Source organism: Sus scrofa, chromosome 1 (assembly GCF_054392235.1).
Source record: "Sus scrofa isolate SSC_HxYL_T2T_F1_AM1 chromosome 1, Sscrofa_HxYL_maternal_Yorkshire_Landrace_v2.0, whole genome shotgun sequence".
NCBI lineage: Eukaryota > Metazoa > Chordata > Mammalia > Artiodactyla > Suidae > Sus > Sus scrofa.
Window position 1 is genome coordinate 77,867,662 of NC_139383.1, and position 17,316 is coordinate 77,884,977.

Consider the following 17,316-nt stretch of genomic DNA (forward strand, 5'->3'; position numbering starts at 1 on the left):
CTTAGAGGGTATGGGGAGTCTTGAACAGCTTTTAAACAAGAGGCTGACAAGACTGATATACATGCCAACAAGGGCAAAGCAAAGAGCCCTGACTCAGAATCAGCAGGTATCAGCGCCAGGCGTCATGTTCACACCACGCTTATCTCCTTTCATCCTTAGCCGCCATTTTGGAGATGAGAAAGTCAGGGTCACAGAAGTGAAGTGACTTGTCCAAGACTCCACAGCTGGGCAGCAGGTTCAAGCACAAGTCCAGCCCCAAGGTTAGTGTCCTATCCATCCTGTCACTTAAAACCCTGGGGCCGGTTCCCACGGCATCATCTACCTTCTTCCAACCAGAATGGTTATCCAATGGTACAGGGCCTGGAATGCACATTGACTTTAGGGTTTAAGTCAACATTTCCAATGCATAGGACGCCTCCAGAAATACCAGTCAGCCTTCCCAGCCAAGCAGTCTGTGAGCTAGATCTTGTCCTTCCATGTCACACTCTAGGCAAAGGGTCAAGTCATACGTTTTCCTGTTATGTTCCTCAGCATCGAAGTCATCAGTGGTGGTAACTAGCATAGAAGCTGCAAAAACAAGTCGGGAGGGCAGCTGCCCCGAGGGAGTGGGTGGGTTAGACACCCCAGCATCGACTGTATTTTCTCAATGCACAACAGCTACTCTCAAATACTCTCTGTCCCCCAAATCCTCAAAGAGTCTTCAACATCCAGGAAAACACAATGCGGTTTTCTGTGTCTACATGAATGACACACTTAGTAAGGAATGCCACGATCATTTGATTTTTTGGCCCAGTCAGTCACTCTTTCAAAGCCTTAGATATATTTAAGACTGAGAAAAGAGTAAAAATTGGGTTAGAAAGAAGAGTTAATGCTCGCAAAATATAAAAATCAAATCAGACCATGACAGGTACCAGCGGGAATCACTCACAGATTCTTAAATATGCTTTACTTCAAGGGCAAAATCTTTTCGTATTCTGGAAGTAATGCTGATGGAGGTAACCTGGGTGCTATTTTGAAAATTATTTACTGGTACTATTTTCCTCCCCCAGATACTGCTGTGTCTTAACAGTTTGTCAGAGGAAAGGCAAAACTACTGAAAGCATCAGTTCAACTCAGCACACCGGCTATGCTACATAACCTACTGTGTGTCAGGCGCTGTGAGACTGGGCTGGGACTAGATAGATCAGAATAAACAACCTGAACCACAGCAAAGCCTCATGAAATACCTTAAAAACAAATGATATCATAAAGACTTTTTTTTTTTTTTTAACTTTAGAACCAAATTTTTAGAGCTGTTCCTTTGAAAACCAGGCAGAATATTTTTCACTTCTTTACTCATGCTTCAGGACTCCTGTTGTGTGGCCTCTTTGTAAAATCTTCCCAACACTGGTACACACTTCCACCTTCAAGAAGTGGGTAGGATTTTGTGTGTGTGTGTGTGTGTGTGTGTGTGTGCGCGCGCGCGCGTGCGCGCACACGCACATTTGTTTTTGTGTTTGTTGGGGGTCTCCTTCTCCCTGTTTGCTCTGCAGATACGCTCATTACACTATTCACACTACATCCTAATTGGTGGATATTGGTCTCGTCCATAAAACAAAAACACTTAGGGGCACATAAGTGTTTCAGTTACCTCTCTTTTCCCAGGGGAGAAACAATGCCTAGCACTACTCTTTATTTTTTTTTTTATTTTTTAGGTCTTTTTGCCATTTCTTGGGCCGCTCCCGCGGCATATGGAGGTTCCCATGCTAGGGGTCGAATCAGAGCTGCTGCCACTGGCCTATGCCAGAGCCACAACAACGCGGGATCCGAGCTGTGTCTGCAACCTACACCACAGCTCATGGCAATGCCGGATCGTTAACCCACTGAGCAAGGGCAGGGACCGAACCCGCAACCTCATGGTTCCTAGTCGTATTTGTTAACCACTGTGCCATGACGGGAACTCCCAGCACTACTCTTTAAATGTTGACTGAGTGAATGAATGAATGTTTCACTTGTGAGCTTTATCTTCAGACCCCAAAGCATCTAAGAGTCAAAATACTCTCCATGGTGGATGTCCAACATTTCAATGTATGTATATATTTCAGGATAATATATGTACTGAGGTACAATTTACAGAAAGTAAATTTCTCCCTAAGTTTTCACAAACAGATACATTGTGTAAGAGGAAGTGGTTCTCATATACTCGCCTGGGCCCTGTCCTCTGGGCCTGGACACCAGGATTTTTAGTATCTCCTCAGATGATGCTGATAAAAACCCCAGGCCCCGAATCCCTGCAGTAGATGATGGCCTGCCACTGCATTCAAGATTTCCTTTCTTCTTCTCATACCGAGGCTCATCCATCACTCTCAAGTCAACTATTAATACTGCAGATGAAGCCAAAACATTTCTGCTCAGCACCATACTTGGAAGCAAAATCTAGGTTCTCAGCCATTTGGTTAGAATAAACTATAACTTCTGGTTATTTAGCAGAAATACAGCTATGAAATGACATTCTGAAATTAACACTAGATAGCTACTCAAAGAAATAAAAACCACCGTTGAATCAGACTGTGTAAGAGGACTGTGACTTGGGGGTCTGTGAGCATCACTGCAGGAAAGTGCTTGGGTGAGAGAAGAGAACAGTTCTCACAACATAGTGTTCTGATTTCAAGTGCAATCTTACACCTAAAGGGTTTTAAATGACAGATCTCAGGAGGTCTGTGAGTAAGAGAGATTGATACCAAGTCAAAGTCTAGAGAAGACAGCACTGCAGGGAATTAGGGAAAATGCATTTATCTGGTTTCATGGTGCCATCATTCAAGTACCAGACAAGGCCATGGGATGACCAGTAAGTTATTATCTTCTCTACCCTTCACTTAACTGAGAATGTTGGAAGATATGGAGGTCTGGTCTCTCATCAACAGGAGTTCCCTCCATGACTCAGTGGTTGATGAACCTGACTAGGATCCTCAAGGATGCAGGTTTGATCCCTGGTTTCGCTCAGTGGGTTAAGGATCCAGTGTTGCTGTGACTGTGGTGTAGACCGGCAGCTGTAGCTCCGATCCCCTAGCCTGAGAACTTCTATGTGCTGCAGATGAGGCCCTAAAAGAAAAAAAAAAAAAAAAAAAAAAAAAGAAAAAGAAAAGGAAAAAAAATAACAATATGGAACAATCTCTTCCTTATTCAGATTTCAATTCTTACCAATCAGAGTCTCTATTTGGGTTAAGGCCATCATAACAAACTCTAGGGGCCTGTCACCAATTCTTCTGTCATTTTTTTGGTTCCTGGTATTGTATATCAGAAGTATTGTACAGTCTAATACTTTGAGTGGTAGGGAGTCAATGGCCAGAGACTTGACATTTAGTGGAAATGGAATCTGACCTTTACGGATGTTTCATTGTGAATAACGCTCTGAGAGTTTCACGGTAAATAATGCTCAAGATGGGATGGACATACTAGAGAAGCATTTGATTAGTGAAAAAAGAAAGGAATAAATCATCATGAATCAAAACAGAGGTATATTTGGTATTAAATACAGATAACAAAAAAGATAATGCCTGCTGGTTCTGCTGAGGTCCTGGGGGGGACTACTAGATAGCATGAATTTTAAGAATCCATTGATTAGAATAGGTCTTTAAGAAAGGATGGATTTAAAAAATCACCCTGGGTTATTCCCAAGAGAAAGGAAATCATAGAAAACTGCTGTTGAGAAGTCTGGAAGGGCGCTTCACACTATCATTTACAAGGCAGAGTATGTTGGTCTCACCAGCTGCCAGGACTGGTTGAAAATTGCTGAGTAAGTGGCTATGGCCAAACCAAGCATCTCCCTATAATTAGAGTTAGCTGGGGAAAAAGTGACATAAAGAGGACAGAAATACGTGGCCTCAGCTGGGGGAAAAGTAAGAAAACTGATTTAAGTTTTTCTCAAGCAATTTCAATGAAAGAATCTGGCTGGGTATGACCTTGGACCACCAGAGCACCATACTGCCCAACACTGAGAACCACCAGCCACTATGGGTACTTGAAGCGTGGCCTATCTAAACTGACAAGTGCTGTTGAGTGTGAAATACACACTGAGATTTTGAAGATGTGCTACAAAAAACTTCCAATCATGGAGTTCCCTTAGTGGCTCAGTGGTTATCAATCCCGACTAGGATCTGTGAGGATGCGGGTTTAATCCCCGGCCCCGCTCTGTGGGTTAAGAATCTGGCGTTGCCAAGAGCTGTGGTGTATGTCACAGATGTGGCTCAGATCCCGCATTGCTGTGGCTGTGATATAGGCCAGCAGCTGCAGCTCTGATCAACCCCTAGCCCGGGAACCTTCATATGCCGCCGATGAGGCCCTAAAAAGAAAAAAAAAAATTTCCAATCATTTTTAATATTGACTGCATAGTGATATAATATTTTAGATATGTATTAGGTTAAAGTACATTATCAAAATTAATTCCAGTGGTCTTTTTTTCTTACTTTCTTTTAACATGGCTTCTAGGAAATTATAATTACACATGCTTCTTGCTTTCTATTTCAGCTGAATAACACTGATTTGAACCTTCATTTCTTCGCTTGTTACTGGTGGTGGTACCTGGGTCCTGGAGGGTCTAGATGGAAATAAACAGTGTGGCAATGAGATGACACCCAGGGTAAAGCATTAGGGTGACTCCCTGATGACTGAGAAACTTTAGTTTTAGGAAACGTGAGGTGTGCTCACAAGAAACCCAGGCTAATTAGTTCTGACCTGGGTACCACTTGACCTCTCTGTGCCTCGGGTCATTAATCTGCAAAATGGGAGGGCAGGGCTCAATTTCTGCATGATGAAGTAAGACCAGGGAGGGTCTTTAACTGCAGTCATTTTCCATTACTCCAAATTCAAGAATAATTCTGCTAAAAATAATCAGGATTAACCTCATAGGTCTTTTTTTTTTTTTCATGGAAGTTCCCAGGCTAGCAGTTTGAATCAGAGCTGCAGCTGCTGGTCTATACCACAGGCACAGCAATGCGGGATCTGAGCCACATCTGCAACTTACACCACAGCTCACAGCAAAGCCAGATCCTTAACCCGCTGAGCAAGGCCTGGGATCAAAGCCACATCCCCATGGATAGTAGTCAGGTTAGTTACCGCTGAGCCACACAGGAACTCTGAACCTCATAGGTCTTTATCTTCAGCCAGCTGAGGCCCATCCTGAGAAGTGCAGTTACTTATCTGTCAGTTCTGCTTCTGTTCTCGTGGAAACAAACCTGTAGGTTCTTCTGCGGTTCGTTAACACAGTTAAATACACAGAGAATGCGGAGAGCAGGCTGGGCAAAACAGTCAGACCTCATTGCCCTCATGAGGGCTCAGCGAACAATGTGAAAACAAAAAAAACCTAAAGATGAGATTTAGAGGGAACTATATTTGCTTTCCTTGGAAGCTACAGATGAAACATCTACTACTGTGCCATTAACCTACTAATTAAGAAATTCCAGGTTTTATAACAATGTATCATAAAGACCACTCCCATGAAACCCAACTTTCCCTTTTCAAAAATCAAATACCCCCCCACCAAAACAGCATTACATCTCCAGAATGTTAATTTCTGTTTAAAAGAGGATGTTAAAAGCAGACAAAACTACAGATAGACCGACACTTCCATTTCTAAACAAAGCTGCGACTGACTCAAGGCAACCTCAGTCAGCAGCAGTGCTGGTGCTGAAAATCGGCAACTTCCCTAAAAAGTATCAAAACATATGAATTGGCCGCCACCATTAAAAAGTTGGAATGATTAACGCCCAGGTGGAGATCTCTGGTGGTGCAGAGCCACATCTGTCAGAGGCCCAGCAGCACTGCCCCTTTCAGGTGTGAATGGCTTGTGTTTCTCCAGCTGCACAGCCCCACCCTTGCTGACCTTCCCTGTTTACAGACCCACCAGCCAGGCAGGTGTTCTCTAAGGCAAGAACCATAGGGAGGGAGCCACAGCCAGGGCTGGGGGTGGGAGGGAACAGAAATGAGTACAGAATCCTGGCTCTAAGCCTGACAGATCTGGCTTGATCTTGGCTGCACTTTGGGAGCTGGGTGACCCTGAGTAAGTCACTTCGCTTGCTGTTGCGAGGGAAGCTAAATGAAAGGAAAGTGAAAGGAGTTCTCTAAGTAAGGGGCCTATGTGGTACCTGGCATGTGGTAAGCGTTCTGTTGAAGTTACTCCTCCTTATTCTCAAGGTGAGAAAGAAAACTGTTTAGCATAATCCATTATCATGGCAAAATCTAGCTGACGATCAAAGAAGTGGCTTAAAAATCATCACTGTGAGAATATGAAGGCCTACCTCATTCACCATGAAGAAGTGACAAGGTGAAAAAAAAGAGAAGCTTGATCAAGCACTACCCCACTGTAGTAAGTGATGCAGGTGAGGACTATCCAATGATGCTCAAAGCACTGGATGAAAGGTGGGTAGGGAACAAGACGTTGCCAAAGGACCCAGGTACCAGCCTGCAGATGCCTTACTGAGAGTGAACCTGGACATGGGTGAGGTCTGTTTACCAATGAGATCTATGGTTATCTATGGGATTGAACTTAGCACTGGGGATGGTGGGACAAGTTGACGTCTTGCCCTGATGTGCTGTACTATCAAGCATGCAATACCACCTATGAAGTACTCTTGCCAAAAGAGGCTTAACCTACATCTAATAACAAGCCTCTAGATCTAACAATTTTCAGGAAGTGAGGAGTAAGTTCAATAACACCATGAAGAAGCAGAAGAGCCCAGAAGGTAAGATGTTCTATACCAGAGTCAGCTGGGGACAACTGGGATAGTTTAAATATGGACTGGATATTGGGTAATATTATGGAGTTATTGTTAAATTTCTTACTTGCTAATAATATTGTGGTTATGTAGATGAATGTCCTTATACTTAGGAGATACTTGATGAAACATTTACAGGTAAGGTGTCAAGAAGTTTGCAACTTTCAAATGTTGTAGCAAAAATTTATATACTGTATGCTATATATAATACATATTATATATATCATGCATATTATATATTACACATTATTACATACATGTAATTGGAAGAGGGAATAAAAAAGGCAAATGTGACAAATTTAGAACAATTGGTGAATCTAAGTAAAGGATATATACGCATTTCCTTTATCATTCTCCCACACCAGTGGGTTTGAAAATCTTCAAAATAAAAAACTAAGAAACTGGAAGAGAAAGAAGGGAAAGAAAAACCAGGAAAGAAAAAAAAAAAAGAGATCAGATACTATTACTACGTCTTCTTTTCATAATCTCCTAACATTTATATTCAGGTCAGCTTTACGTGTGCTTTTTCATACAACATGGTTTTATTTTTACCAAATAAATTTCATGTGTGCTCATTCAAACTGATGTAGAGATGAGGAAAAAAACAAAAACAAAACTGATGCAGTCACTGTCTTGGCTTCTTTGTTGGCTGATATCAAAACCAGACTTTCAACAAAGCTCCAACAGGCTGTAGATGTGTATCAGGTAGGTATGAAGCCTAAAATACTGTACCTCAAACCCCTGAAAAAAAATTTTTTTTGTCATCGTGTCCCTTTTAGGGCTGCACCCTCGGGCATATGCAGGTTCCCAGGCTAGGGGTCTAATCGGAGCTATTGCTACCGGCCTACGCCAAAGCCACAGCAACACCAGATCTGAGCTGCATCTTCAACCTACACCACAGCTCATGGCAACATCACACCCTGAACCCACTGAGTGAGGCCAGGGATTGAACCCTCAACCTCATGGTTCCAAGTCGGATTTGTTTCCGCTGTGCCATGATGGGAACTCCTCAAACTCCTGAAATTGATGCCTAATTCCCCCTCTGGATGGCGTTTAAGTCAGTTAGATTGGATCAAGGGCTATGGGTGGAGCATCCTCTTTGATCTCTTCCAAAAATAGCCCCCCTCCCCCGACCTGCACCGGGCAGTTGAGAGAGGAATGACAGGCCCAGGATGCTGGGAAGCTGGGCCACTGAGGTTTCAGAGAGACTGGTCCCTCTGGGGCATCTGCACCTGAACTCTGGAGCACAGAGCAGCAATGTCATAATCTGAGGAGCAGCCCTTCTGAATTCAATCTTACCACAGCTCCCATAGAAAGGAGAATCAATTCTGTGGTGCTTTTAAGGTGGAGAGGGCCATGAAGTTCCCGGATTCAGAAAGAGTGTGCACGGGCCTGGCTCTGCTGCACATCAGCACCGCCACCTCAGAGCAGTGCTTCTTAGTGGGGGTGCAACGAATGCTGTTTGGGGATACTTCTTCCCCGGGCAGGGCTGTCCCAGATACAGCAGGACATCTACCATTCCTGCCCCACCTGTCTCTCCATATGCCATCATGAGAGCCAGATGACAAACACCCACATACTCCCAAACACCCTCTGCCTGAAACACAGGCTATATTCTCCAAGCCTTAGATTACATGTGGGCCTAATACCTGCTCCACCACCTAAGAAGAGGTCTGGGAGGAGCAAATACACCACAGCTCCTCATGAACTTAAATGAGTGCTACAAATGGTATGTATCATCCCATGCATTCACATGGCAGCCTGCCAGTCAGGGGCAAGGCTGGGGAGGTGGGGTGGTCCCACCCCCTGGATCCCAGGGGGCTGCATCACAGTGTCAGTGCTCCTGCCATGTACTAGGACACATGATAGCTACTTTTGCTGAAAATGGTCCCCCTTCCAAAGTGAAAAACTGCTCCATAAGTGTTGCTGCAGGAAAACCACATCACGGTGTGAATTTTAGGGCCAATTCTAAATATATGGGCTATTGGAGCAGAAGAGCAGGAGGAGCGGCCTCGGCCCCGAAGCAGCTTCAAAGAACCCGGTTTAGGAGTTCCCGTCGTGGCGCAGTGGTTAACGAATCCGACTAGGAACCATGAGGTTGCGGGTTCGATCCCTGGCCTTGCTCAGTGGGTTAAGGATCTGGCGCTACCGTGAGCTGTGGTGTAGGTCACAGATACATCTCAGATCTCATGTTGCTGTGGCTGTGGTGTAGGTGGGTGGCTACCGTTCTGATTAGACGCCTAGCCTGGGAGTCTCCATATGCTGCAGGTACAGCCCTAGAAAAAGACAAAAAAAAAAAAAAAAAACCACAAAAAAAAAACCTGGTTTAGAATGGCGCCAAAACTAACCTGGGAGGGCAAGGACACTTCTCTCAGGGAGCAAGGGGCAGAGGACTGTGGGATTATGTCAAGGAGCAAGAGGACCTGGTATTGATGGTCCTAGGCACACCAGAGCGGGGCAGCGTGCACTTGGCTACCTTTTTTTTTGTATTAAAAAAAATTATAGTTGATTTACAATGCTGTGCCAATTTCTGCTGTAAAGCAAAGTGACCCAGTAATACATATATATACATTCTTTTTCTTATATCATGTTTTATCCCAAGAGACACAGTTCACAGGGCTGGTTTTCCACACTGCTGTTCTTTTTTTTTTTTTTTTTTTTTTTTTTTGCTTTTTAGGGCTGCACTGGCGGCATATGGAGGTTCCCAGGCTAGGGGCTGAATTGGAGCTACAGCTGCCAGTCTATGCCACAGCCACAGCAATGCCAGATCTGAGCCACATCTGCGACCTACACCAGTGCTCACGGCAACGCCAGATCCTTAACCCACTGAGCAAGGCCAGGGATTGAACTTGCATCCTCCTCATGGATACTAGTCCGGTTCCTTATCACTGAGCCACGACGGGAACTCCCACTGCTCTTTTCTTTAAAGCTTCCAGCCAGGTTCAGAAATGGCAGCTGAGAGCCTGGGCAGAGCTACCACAGGCAACCTGAGCGCCTGACTGGGCGGAGGACAGAGCAGTCTGTGAGAGGAGCCCCCTGGAGAGGCAGGCACACACCCCCGTAGGGACTCAGGGCAGCCCATCAATAGGGCAGCCCAGCCCAGGGACCTGTGCTCTTAAACAAGCTCCCTAGGTGACTGGGGCTCAGACTGGCTCTGGGAGAACACGGGCACCTCCCTGGAGAGTCCCCACTCGGAAGCTGTGTCATCACCTCTCCCTAGTGGGACATTCTCGATTTCATTTAAATGCCTTCATGATGTAGAATTTCGGTAACAGCAGTTCTCCTGCCCTAGGTCTGGCTGGGTCTGGGGTTATAAAACTGGCTCATTCCCACTCTATCTGTGTTGTCCTGTGCCTTGCCCCTCTGCTACTGCAATCAATGAGAAGATAATTTTATTTTGTTGATTCAATTTCTCCTTTCATTCACCTTAAAAAAAAAAAACAAAAAACAAAAAAAACTTTCCATTTTTATTTTTTGGCTGCGCCTGAAGCATGGGCCAGGGATTGAACCCGAGCCACAACAGTGACCTGAGCTGCTGCAGTGACATGCTGGACCCTTAGCCCACTGGGCCATAAGAGAACTCCTCATTCACTTTAAGAGGAGGACTTAGGAAATGCTGGCTGGGCAGCAAGTTCTTAGGTTCAGGACTCAGGTATTAAGAGGGAGGCACCAGAGGTAAAGCAGGGAAAAGGCACAAGTCTTGAAGAACAAAAGTGAAAGCCAGTACCCACTCAGGGTCCTCAGTGCTCGTGAAAGAGCATGAAATGGCCCATGAGAACGACCCATGGGTTGGAAAGGGGTGCTGGAAACAAGCAGCTATAAATGTGTAGTTTTGCCACAGATATTTACATTAAAATATTTTGCCCCAACATGGTGTTTTTATAGTCTCACTTGACTCTGCTTACTCCTAGCTCTGGTACATTCCTCCAAATTCTATTCGTCTTAAAAACAGCAGATGGATAATGTAAAGCCCTCAAATCTTTGGGCTTGGCCATCTAAATGAGATCTTTTATCTTTCTCTTCTCCAGCTTTCCAGAACACATTTTCACAGCATTCTTGAAAGAGAAAAGATTATCAGAAAAAAAAAAAAAATGAAGGGGAGTAAAGCTAAAGGAATATACCAAATACCAAACTGTGGGGAAGAAAACATTCATGTCCACCAGCACACAACCACACCCTTTCTGGGAAGATATTACTGGCCTTGAAGCTGGGTTAGTGGATCCCAAAATATACCTCACAAAAAGCACAGTTACCCTCCCGAAATAGGCCCTATAATTAAAGGCTTTTCAAGTGGATTGTCCTCTATCACAGCTTGACATGTGTTGCTTTAATCTCTCTGCTTCAGCAAATGTAACCATATTGGGCTACAAAAGCTCTCAGCGACTCACGGTGAGACCAGATTGTAGTGTCACTGGAAACTGATGCAAATAAACAGCCCTGTGTACCAAAATACCCCATCTCAATCATCTGTAATGAGATCGCTCTCCTCCTTAAGCACATTTTCATCACTCGAAAATCACATCCTTGATTTAAAAGGAAAGACTAGCCCAGATTGAAAATACCATTTCATCTCAGAGGTCATCTGAAGGCAAACACATCTGAAGAAGCTGGGGCTGAAATTGAAAATACGAGACAACCTCTTTTGTGTGAATGCGGGGATCAAGTTGTGTGAGTCTCGCTTTCAGCTTTAGTTGATGGTCTTCAGTACAAGACTTCAGACACCCATCTGTCTGATTCATTTAGATCAACTCTTGCTTGGAATCTGGGGTAATGTGGCCTCTTAGGAGCCCTTTTAACTCTGTGATTCCCCAAACAGACTTTTTTATGTTTTACAGTTAAATGTATTTAAGTGTCAAAATATTTAAAATTTTAAACCTTCAAAATAATGAATACTGTAGACACTGTAATTTTAAAAATTACTTTTTTTTTTGGGTCTTTTTAAGGCTACGCCCATGGCATATGGAGGTTCCCAGGCTAGGGGTTAAATTGGAGCTGTAGCCACCTGTCTACACCACAGTCACAGCAACATGAGGTCCCAGGTGTGTCTGTGACCTACACCACAGCTCACAGCAATGCTGGATCCTTAACCTACTGAGTGAGGCCAGGGATTGAACCTGTGTCCTCACAGGTGTTAGCCAGATTTATTTCTGCTGAGCCACGATAAGATCTCCTTTAAAATTATTTCTATATCAATTTCACAGCCTCAATAGTACTGACATCTTGGGCTGGATCATTCTGCGCATGTGTGCATGTGTTGCTGTCCTGTGCATTTTTGGGTCTGCAGCAGTATCCTGGCCTCCATCTGCCAGATGCCAGGAGTACACACCCTCCCTACCCCTGTGGTGACAAACGTTGTCTGAGAGGACACCACAAACCTGGGTTGAGACCTGCCCTCTTTGTATTTATGTAATGGCGTATCTCCCCCCGGGCTAGTATCTAAAGGTTTCAAAGCACCTACGAGTTTAATATTAAGGATTTCAAACTTCCTATGACTCACAGTGAAGAGTCAGGATGTGTAACGCAGCACTACCCTGAAGGGTTTATAAACAGCATGGTGCAGTCTCAAGCGAGGAGTGGCAGGGCCCAGCCTCATTTCAGTGAAGACATTCACAAGGATAGATTTGCGGCCACCCGATCTCTTGGATGGCTAGCCTCCCTACTTTTAGGAGCTCTGTTCTTGAAATCCACCATGATCTGATCCAGCACCAAGCTCTCAGTGAGGAAGAGGATGAGTGCTGGTAGCTAACACTGTCTACAGAAGGAGGACCTAGTGCGCTCCTCCCTGGCCAGACCCCCTCGGGGGCTGTGCCTGTAGAGATCTAGAAAAGCAGATGTTTCCTCAAGGACAGTTCCTGGGTTGGGGGAGGGGGAGAGGAAAAGAACCAGGAAACAAAGAGTCAGAAGAACAGGAAACGATAAGGTCAGCCCAGAGAAGATAAACGACGAAGGAGTGTCTTCAAATATCCAGTGGGCTGGTGCGTGGAGAGTGAATGCACTTGTCTGTCTGCTTAGAGGGTGACTACGGGCAGGTGATGCTCCAGTGAATACTCATCATGGGCCTCCCTGTGTCAGGCACGGTGCAGAAGCAGGAGACCAGGTCCCTGTTCCCTTGAGCATGTGCTGTATGTAGCTCAAGACACGGACTAGACTGCCTCTCTTTCCTCCCTCCTTCTCTCCTTCCCTCTTTCTTTTTAACAATTTCAGCTAATGTCTTGGAATTTGTCTAAGTGCTTGTTGTTTTTTTCCACATTAAAAAAATTAAGGTTAGCGTTACTGTGGCTGTGGTGTAGGCCGGCAGCTGTAGCTCAGATTAGACCCCTACCTGGGAACCTCCATATGCCACAGGTGTGGCCCAAAAAGAAAAAAAAAAAAGTTTGTCTTTAAAAAAAAAATTTAAGGGAGTGTCCGTCATGGCTCAGCGGTTAACAAATCCAACTAGGAACCATGAGGTTGCGGGTTCGATCCTGGCCTCGCTCAGTGGGTTAAGGATCTGGGGTTGCCATGAGCTGTGGTGTAGGTCGCAGATGCAGCTCACATCCCACATTGCTGTGGCTATGGCGTAGGCTGGCGGCTACAGCTCCAAATGGACCCCTAGCCGGGAACTTCCATATGCCTTGGGTGCGGCCCTAGAAAACGGGAAAAAAAAAAACAAAAAACAAACAAACAAAAAAAAAAACAACAACGAAAAAAACAAGGTTTAATTAACTACAGACAAATTCACTCTTTCTACTGTAGAGCTATGAGTTTTCATGAAAGTCTGTAGTTGTATAAATACTACTACAATCAAGATCTAGCACAATTTTCTTACCGCCCCCCCCAACAAATCTCCCAGTGCCCCCAATCACTTTTTTTAGGGCTGTACCCACAGCATATGTACGTTCCCAGGCTAGGGGTCCAATTGGAGCTACAGCTGTAGGCCTACACCACAGCCACAGCAACACAGAATCCGAGCTGTATCTGCAACCTTATGGCAAGGCCGGATCCTTAACCCACTGAGTGATGCCAGGGATCAAACCCGAATCCTCATGGATACTAGTGAGGTTGGTAACCCATGGAGCCACAATGGGAACTCCCCTCCAATCACTTTTTAATCTGAGAAAGCTCCTCTGCAATAATGAGCACTCATCTCTGAGAGAATCTGGATTCCCTTCTGCCAGAAATTCTGGAGAAGAGACTTTTTTGTGGCTAGTGGGAGACTGGGCCAGACAACCCCTGAGGCCATGCCCATCTCTTTGATGCCCTGAGACTGGAGGTCGTCACTTCCTGACACCCAAATCTCACACATCAGCCCGTTCGCAGCACAAGAGTTGATTCTGCCCCATCACGGGTAAAGGCCCTGCCCCGAGGCCAGACTCTTCAGTCAAAGCTCACAAATTTCTACCCAATAACTGGATCTCTGTGCAGGCTGTAATAATAAGCATAGACGAAAAGGTCCAAAGAAAGGCTTAGAAATGAAAGCTTCAGCATGGGAACTGAGGGCGCAGCAAGGGTACCACCTCCTCCAACCCCTTCTTTTTCTTCTTGTTACTTTGGTTCAGAACAACACTCACTCCAGTACTGAACAAAGCTCAAACAATGTAACTGCACCTGGCTGCCAAGGGGGTTAACTTAGTGAAACCGGTTTAAGAACGGGTTGACAGTGCGAGAGAAGACAGCAAATGTCTCAGGGCCTCCCATAGCTCATCATGGTGTGGATGTTGGCGAACAGACTGTGGTGACCAGCTGTGACATGCCCTGTGGTAGCAAACATGGTGTGACCAGGCTCTCCCCTCCCCCACAGCCCACCTACTGGAAGCTACACACCTCAACAGCAAACGTCCAGCTTCCAAACAAGGCTGTTGTGTTACCAGGAATAACTGCCTTATGGAGCACACATGGTGCCCCAGCACCACCTAGCTTCGTTTATTCGTACGACCACCCTACAAGGTGGCCTGAGCCTCATTTTACAGATGAGGAAACTGAGGCTCAGGGAGACTGGGTAACAACCAGTAAGTGGAGAATGTGAGCTTTAACCCAAGTCTCCTATCCTTCTGACTACTGCTCGCAAGGTCTTCTGGGTGGCTGTTGAGTTGAATGCTCCTGGTCTCTCAGGCCACTGCTCTGCCAGCTGGGGGGCTGGGTCCCAGGCATGGTGGATTCTTAACGCCCTTTCATGTCCCATGTCCCATTTGCCAAGCATCTAACTGCCTTTTTTTCTCTCTCTTCAACATGGAGATCAGAGGGATCTCTCTGCTTTGGAAATTTAAAAACATTAAAAAAAAAAATTCTGGAGTTCCCGTGGTTAACGAACCTGACGAGTATCCATGAGGACACAGGTTCGATCCCCGGCCTTGCTCAGTGTGTTAAGGATCTGGTGTTGCCGTGAGCTGCAGATCACAGACACGGCTCGGATCCTGTGTTGCTGTGGCTCAGGCATAGGCCGGCAGCTGTAGCTGTGATTAGACCCCTAGCCTGGGAACTTCCATGTGCTACAGATGCTGCCCTAAAAAGACAAAAAAAAAAAAAAAATCTTTTGGTCTGCAAGTATATTACTTGCATATTCCATGAGTGGCTTAGAGAATAAACTAAATGGTCCAGGGTGTTCTTTATCCTGCATCTGGAAGCTTTCCTAAAATCTAGACTTCTTAATAAATCTTCAGAAACCCCATATTGCTCGGTAACATCAACCATGACAAGAAAAAATGTCAAAGTTGTCAGAAAATACCAACTGAAGGTCGCGTTTCATTATAAAATCCACTTTGTCAAGGGTAGTGCAGATTTAAAAGATTCGCAGAACAAGGTCATGGTTTTCCTTTATGAGCTCTATTTACATCACAAGGTGTTAGAAATAAAGGTGGTGACACTTACCAAAATGTCCCCCAACGATCGCAAACTTTATATACACCACATGTCTTAATATGGCTGCTGGACTGGTCCTGAAAAACACAAAAGGAAAAAGGCACCGTTAGGCAAAGAAATAATTTAACATATCTGTGTTTTCCTTCCGGAAACCACAACATCTTCCTTGTTTGGGGCACCACACTCATGCTGCCAGATTCCTCTTCCTTTTTCTGCAGGAAAGATGAAACCAATTTACAAATTCACCCAGCACTTGCCAATAACAAATAAGTCTGAAAAATGAGATAAGCCAGAAACTGTGCTTACAGACACTTTATTTGAATTTTTAGCCCTTTAAGATAATTGAAGCCAGGAGAACAATGCAAAGGTATCTAAAACTGAGCTCTACCGCTTTTCCCCCCAAACCAATTCCTCTTTCCTATTTCTTTCAGTAACATACTCCTTTCTCCCCTGCTGGCTGTGAGACCCTTACCTTTCTTTTCTAGACTTTTAGTCTCTGAAAGACACAAATTATCCTATCGACCTCACTGCACTAAATGATAAGGATGTCATAGTCCATGAGGTCAGAGATGGCATCCCTAGCAAGGTGACCATCCTGGGAGGGTTTACTCAACACCTGGCAGCATATTCCACACCAGGACCCACAGCGGCTGTGATGGAGCAGCCTCAGCATGGACGCTGGTCCTTCAGTCTTTTTTCCAAAATAGCTGTAGCTCAAGACTCCTGTGTGTCTTCTGCCAAAACACACACACACACACACACAAGTAACAGAATAGTGCTTCCTTTTCAATGAAGAGAGCAGAATGACTTTCTGCAATGAAAACCATGCCTAAGGGCACTGTGACCATTTGCTTTGGCAGAGAGTCACCACTGGCAGGCAGCATTTTTTACGCCCGACATCATGTCAAGTGACTCTTAGGAGAAGTGGGGGTGTACCCTCTCTCCCCGGGAACTAAGACTGATGAGATAGCCACTCAAAGAACAAAGGCTGGACTTGGCATGCTCTTCTTATACTTAAGGACATTTAAATCCATTTCATTTGAGTTTGTTCCTTTTAAGACACGCTAGATATTTGGTGTTAAATAAAAACAGCTGAATGACCATGAAGAGGGCAGCATGACTGTTAAATCCTTTGTTTCAAGAACTGCAGTGTACACATACTGATGAATAAATAATAAGATACTTATAAGTGCTCCCACACCATACCTAGCACTACATGTACTTTTTGCTTCTAATGCACATCATAGACTTTGTGTGGCTTTCTCCTGGCTTAAAGGTAACACTCTCATTATGTGCTGGATACAGCATCTCTAATACCTTTCTCAACTGAGTGGGGCCACCTCTTCCTCCTTCTTAGCAGATTTCCCCATATTTCTTCAGCCACAGTGCCTTGTCGGCAGGTGACAGCACCCCCAGCTGGAGGGAGGGGGCCTGAAGGGTCTGAGGCGCTGCAACATGCCCAGCACATCAGCATCACTTGGGAGCTTCTGAGAAATGTCAGCGCTGAGGCCTCACCCCAAACCTACTGAATCAGAAACTATTTCACCAGATTTCCAGGTGATCTGTGTACATGCTGAAGTCCAGTATGCACTGATCTAAGGGAAATCTGTTCCTCTTGCCAGTGACAGGTTCAATAATAGGCATGTGACCCTAGATTGGCCAATGAGATGTGCAGAACCATTTTGCTGGGAGCTTCTCCTCATCCTTCTGGGGGAAATAGCCTCCT

The 17,316-nt window shown here is 45.0% G+C and overlaps 1 protein-coding gene and 1 long non-coding RNA gene across 5 annotated transcripts in view; one reads left to right on the forward strand and one right to left on the reverse strand.

The window, feature by feature from the left end:
- FYN (FYN proto-oncogene, Src family tyrosine kinase) overlaps positions 1–17,316 on the reverse strand; it is a 225,160-nt gene that overhangs the window by 109,360 nt on the left and 98,484 nt on the right. For all 4 annotated transcript variants that reach the window (XM_021084366.2, XM_021084347.2, XM_021084361.2 and 1 more), the window contains exon 2: positions 15,600–15,667. The gene's annotated coding sequence lies outside the window, so the exon portion shown is untranslated. The remainder of the gene's footprint in view (positions 1–15,599; positions 15,668–17,316) is intronic.
- On the forward strand, positions 154–1,207 carry LOC102158093 (uncharacterized). The gene is made up of 2 exons (XR_002343838.2): positions 154–260; positions 1,050–1,207. It is a non-coding gene; the product is annotated as an uncharacterized LOC102158093 (long non-coding RNA).